This window comes from Suncus etruscus, chromosome 2, assembly GCF_024139225.1.
Source record: "Suncus etruscus isolate mSunEtr1 chromosome 2, mSunEtr1.pri.cur, whole genome shotgun sequence".
Taxonomy (NCBI): Eukaryota; Metazoa; Chordata; class Mammalia; order Eulipotyphla; family Soricidae; genus Suncus; species Suncus etruscus.
The window spans coordinates 87,129,762-87,135,594 of NC_064849.1; the positions used below are offsets into that span (position 1 = coordinate 87,129,762).

The 5,833-nt window shown below is 34.8% G+C and overlaps 1 pseudogene; it reads left to right on the top strand.

The window, feature by feature from the left end:
- Positions 1 to 1,894: 1,894 nt before the first annotated feature.
- Positions 1,895 to 2,093, top strand: LOC126002976 (uncharacterized; annotated as a pseudogene).
- Positions 2,094 to 5,833: the final 3,740 nt, after the last annotated feature.

Here is a 5,833-nt window from a genome sequence, read left to right on the forward strand (position 1 = left end):
GTTTGATCCCCTGGCGTCCCATATAGTCCCCCCAAGCCAGAGGTGATTTCTGAGTGCTTAGCCAGGAGTAACCCCTGAGCATCAAACGGGTGTGGCCAAAAAATATCACAGTGGAATGGACAAATAAACTCAATTACTTAGAAATACCAATAATATTTGATGCTAAAAATAGGAGTTAGGAATGTTAAGAAAGTGCCAGACTGTGGTTAGAATGATTAAGTAGAGTCCTAGGGCTTTTTCCTTACATATGGCCATTGGGCAACTTTATATGCTTCCTCAACTTTGCCAGAGTGATCTCTAAGTCCAAGATAGGAGAATGCTCTGACCACTGCTATGTGTGACCCCCTTAACAAATAATATAGTTAAAAATGAAGAATGAGAAAATATAAAGCAAAGGATACTCATATCAGTATTTATTATCAACTCTATGAAAACCAATCATTTGGAAACTTGGAATGGATAAGAACTTCCTTTGTGGAAAAAAAAAAAAAGGTAAATTACAACAGTGTATCCTCTGATCTAGATCCCTTGACAAAATACTTTATCATGATATAATGGAGAGTTTCTCATTTTTTAAAACCTGTCATTAAAAAGTATTCTAAATTAAATGAACATTCTCCAATGTTCACTTATATATAACCTTCAAGATTGGACAATCACATGGTTTAAGCTTAAATCACAATGAAATAATTCTTTATCTCTATTTCTGTGCTACTTGAATGAACACAGGACTATTCCAGTACTTTGGGCTTCACAAAAAGTGGAGTAGTAAAGGAGAATAAATGTGAATAAATGTGAATTCATGAATAGAGGAAACAGGAAGAGAGAAAGTTCTTTCAATCTATTTTTACAGCAGGACTTGCACTTATGTGATTAGAAAACTAGCAGAAAATGGAATTGCTGATTAATCATGAATCTTTCCTATGATAATAATTTTTGGTATTGAAGTAAATTGAAAAAACTCATTTAAAAAAACAAATATCCTCAAAGCATATTGGATTTTCACCAAACTTCTGTCATATCTATCTTTAAAGAGAATATTTTAAAGTAGAAATAAAGAACTAGATATAAAATTTTTGTCCCTAAGACTGTTTGTTCCTTCCAATTGTCTGGTATATTGCAATTAAATGAATGAGCTAAGACAGAACGGGAAATTAGGGATTGAAAAATGCTCAATCCTACTAGAGAATGAACCAACAATGCAATGGCATAGTTATATAATTTACAGTAAATATTACTTTTCCCTCACAGTTTAATTCACATGAAAATTTTACATAAAATTTACATGAAATATTAAATAAAACACATTCTATTCTAGACTACTCACACCAGTACTGTAAAAAATCAGAGATTGATCTAAGGTACTACCCAGGAAGATGTCTAACCAAATATAATTCAAGAGCAAAGAAGAAACTAATCCATTTTGTATTATATAATGTATATTTATACTATTTTCAGTTCTTCTATGAATAGAAGATACCATCTTTAATGAAATGATATGGAATTACTCTCCTAAGTGCATTAAGAGCAGAACAGCTATGTATGATTAATGTTATTATAATACTCAAAAATTTGTAACAAATTGCCAGATGTCATTATCTGCTGCCAAAATAATTCATCACTTTTTTAATTTCTTAATTCATAATGAATAATTACCAACCCAATTAATCTCTCTTAAGATTGCTGAATTCATTATCTTATTTAATTGGACTCATTGGCCAGTCCCCAATATGCATGCAAAACTGTATTTTAAAACTGTAAATTAGCTGCTTTTCCTTGCAAAAATACTTAGGAAATATGTTTTTCATTTGAGTATTTTATGCATATTTTATTAACTTTCACTTAACCTTATGAGTTTTAAAAATGAAAGCAGTTTATCCCTTAGAAGCCAACAAAGTTAAGATACTTTCAGGGATCATCTCTAAAGTATGTGACTAGAGAAGTTTCTCTGATCCTGTAGAGCACCTGAAGCCAGGAGGAGGAACCAGAGCTTCCTCTCCGGCTCTGGGTGTCGCTTCTGTGACTGCCTTTGGCCATTGATGATTGTCCTTCTCTTCCTTTGGAAGGGATAGAGGGAGAGGATGCAGTCTGTCACTACCCGTAACAGGTATGTCTCCATCATTTAAGGGTAACACACACTGGAGGTGTCTGGTTAGCTTTCCCGGTACAGTGTCTGGTTTTTCCCCAAGAAATATCTCTGCCAGAAAGCCCGTTGGAGAAGTTATTTCTTAACCCCTGCGTGAATCACTGGTGATATTTCTGCCATACTTCTTACATGGCAGTGATTTAACCTTTACCCTTTAATTCGTTCCTGCTATACTACAGAAATTCAGCCTTAGTTATCCTTGCAGTCTAAAGAAATTCCAGTACCAAAGAAAGCTGCTAGAAGTTCCCTGCTGGCTAAGTATATTTGCAACTCAAAGTCCAACCCAGCTACCTCTCTTTCTGTCAGCCGATTTACTTCAGAATGCCAAGTCAAAACTTAGCATTTTCAAGACAATGGTCTTCTCTCCTTGCCTTTGAGCACCACAGCAGATCATTTTGCCTCAGGGACTTTCCCTGTCACTTTGAATACCTGCTTAAAAACAGGCTTGGCCAGTGTAGAATTAGGCTATTTTACTAGTTTTAATTCTGTACCCCTTTCTTTAGTTTTATCTCTTTCTATTACCAGATCATAGAAAGTGGGTCTTAGCCCCTAACTAGAATACTATTTCCCTCAGGTTAAGAATATTTATTATCAGGAGAAAACCAGGATTTCCTGCTATCCCTTAATTTATATCAGTAATGACTCCTAGGGCCAGGAACTACTTTGATATGTAAGAAATTAGCCTTCCTTTTATCCCCTGCCCTTTGTTCTCCTGGAAATATCTTGCATACCAGAATTGTGCTTAAAATGTCATCAGCTGAAAAGTAAAGTTTGTCTCATAGACGTGGGTCCCCATACAATGCATTTTGTGTGGTCTCAATTATTTCATATTTCATATTCATCCGCTCCTGTACCCATTTTCTTCTCGTGAAGGTTTTCTGACCCCACTAAGGTTTTGCTTAGAGATGCAAGACGTCTGCAGCAGCAGTCTGAGTGGTTCGGATTAAGGAAAAAAGGAGCCAACAAATTTGCAATCTCTATTTTCTTTGTCCAAAATGCAGAGGTAGTGTTTCACTCATTTAATCTACTTTGATCTTAACTATAATTTATGTAAACTGCAGTTTATGATTATATGAAAATTAGTAACTGAATTAAGGATGATTTTGCAAATATTTTTTCTCTTGAAGCTATTAGATTGCCACTTGATATCACATTTTGATATTCAAGCATCCATAATATGTATTCTAACATAACATTTTAAGAGTGTAATATATTTGCTTTAGACACTAATTTGTTTTTTGCATTTTTAAAGTGTTCTGTCCTGAAAAAAAATAGGTGGCTCTTTCCATACTTTTTCTTTCCTCCATGCTCCACAAAGATTTATCTACTCATGTCAGTACATTTTGGAGAGCTTTTGCTATTAATGAAAGAGAAAAATAGGAGACGATAGTAGGGATTAGTATATTTGAAGTACAAAAAAACATTCAAATAGTTCTGATTAGAGGTTGGCAATACTGCTGTAGTGTATGAAAAAAGTAGGCAAAAGCAGGAAGACTACTGTAGCTTATTTTTAAACTATAAATATGCCTTTTAAACACTTATATTTCCAAATAATTATTTTTTTCAGCAGACCGCTTCAAATTTTTGACTCAATCACAAACATAATAAATCATGTTTTTGCTGCCTCCAAATGTCACATTCTGAAAATTCTCAACTGTTGTTTGGTATTAATTCTAGCTAGAATCTGTGCTAGATGGAAACATATCATTCGAAATAGAATAAACAGTTTATAGTATGAGTCCCTCAATAGTTCATTGAACCCATATCTATATTCTTTCATTTAAAGTTTCCAAGGACTCTGAAGGAGACAGAAACTGTCTTTGTGTGGTAGCAAGTGATTCAAACTGTTGGAGTCGAGGCATGACCCAAGCACAACATTCCCAGTATGGGCCATTCATGAGAACTCTCCAGAAATAAAGCAATAGCCTTAGAAACAGCCAGTCATATATTTCATGGGCTTGGCACAAATGCCAATGTGGAGACCATCTTCTCTCACAATAATCTTTATAATGAGACTGAGCTTCAGACAAACTCCTTCAGATTTCTTCTGCTAGTATCTGGCTTCTGTCTCCTTGCAGCAGGCTGACATCTTTACTTGTGTTGCTATTCTTTTAACTTTGTTTCCCCATTATTTTTCAACCCTCTAAATAGTACCCTTGTAATAGTCACCTGGGCCTGGTTACTTAGACCAGAAAGATAAAATTACACAAAGCAGAAGGAATTCTATAGGGTTGTTATTGCCTACCAGTCAGTAGCCTTTCTTTTTTTCAGACTCTGTGCTACAGTTGCCCATATTGTTAGAAGATACATACATCATCATGATCCTGATTGGTTAGGATACACCTAATTGTTTAGAATTGTAGTTACCAGCTAATGAGACATGAATAAGCAGCAATTTGTCTTCTGAGACACTAGTCTGATGTCAAGTCATTGGATAAAAACATGGGGTAAAAATTGAGCTTGCATCAGATCTAATTTCCTTTCTACCAGGTAGTTTAGGAGTTGAATAGTAATAATGAAGTGATGAAATGCAAGGATACATGTCACTTATTCCAATTTTTAGGCAATAATGAAACAAAAGTTTGCAACCTGAGTTCAGAAGAAATTAGACCCTCCATTTTAAAAGCCCAATAAAAAAGACCCGAGTTTAGGCTTTGACCTATAATCTGTACAACAACAAAGATCTCTAATTCCAGAGGTCTAACTGAGCAGAACTTCTGGAAATATAATGAATCTACCCTAGGATTCATTCTAGGATCAGTGCAAAAACCATCAACTACAGAAGATTGATTAAAACAACAGTGATGGAACAGAACTTCTAAAACCTTAAAGAAAGATTCTATTCTAGGCTCCATCCTATTTGCACATCCTATTGTGCAAATACCAAGATCTCTAGTTACAGAGGCCTGATTTTATTATCCACGACTGAACAGAAAGTTTCAAGATACCACAAAAAGACCTAGGGGTAATAAAAGAGCATGTATGGAGCCTGTAGTTATTCCCATGACAGTATGCTTCAAGGGTAAAGAAATCCTGTATCTCTTAGGTCAAGGGAATTCTCTTTCTATTCTCCACAATATTTACTGTGCCTATGCAAAAAAAAAGGCAACATTAATTTGTTGTTTTATTTTTGTTGTTTGTTTTTTATTAGTTTATTTTATTTCAGGATTGTGGCTATTGTTTGGTTGTTGTCTTTATTGCTGTGGTGCTTTTTTTTTTGTATTTTTGTTATGTTTTTCTTCCTTTTTCCTTTCTTCTCTTAAATTTATATGGACTCCTGTTTTTTTCTTTTTCTTTTTGATTATTGTCCTTTATTTGATTGTTGTTGTTTTCTTTTCCTTCAAACAGAACTACATAACTTGAATCATACTTCCTCATACATAACTTCCTCATACATTGAGGAGGAAATAATGGATGGTACCAAAATCAAACAGGTATATGAGCATTGAATATAAATAAATGATCAGAGTTAAACACCAAATCCAAAGCCAATGATAACAGAATCAATACCAAATCTACAGCAAGCTAGACACAGAGGGAACCATTTATTCTAGCAGCCCAGGGGGCAAAGGAAGGGGATATGGGATGCATGCCTGGAACAGGGGTGGAGGGAGGACAACACTAGTGGTGGGAATGCCCCTGATTCAATGTCACTATGTACCTAAAATATTACTGTGAAAGATTTGT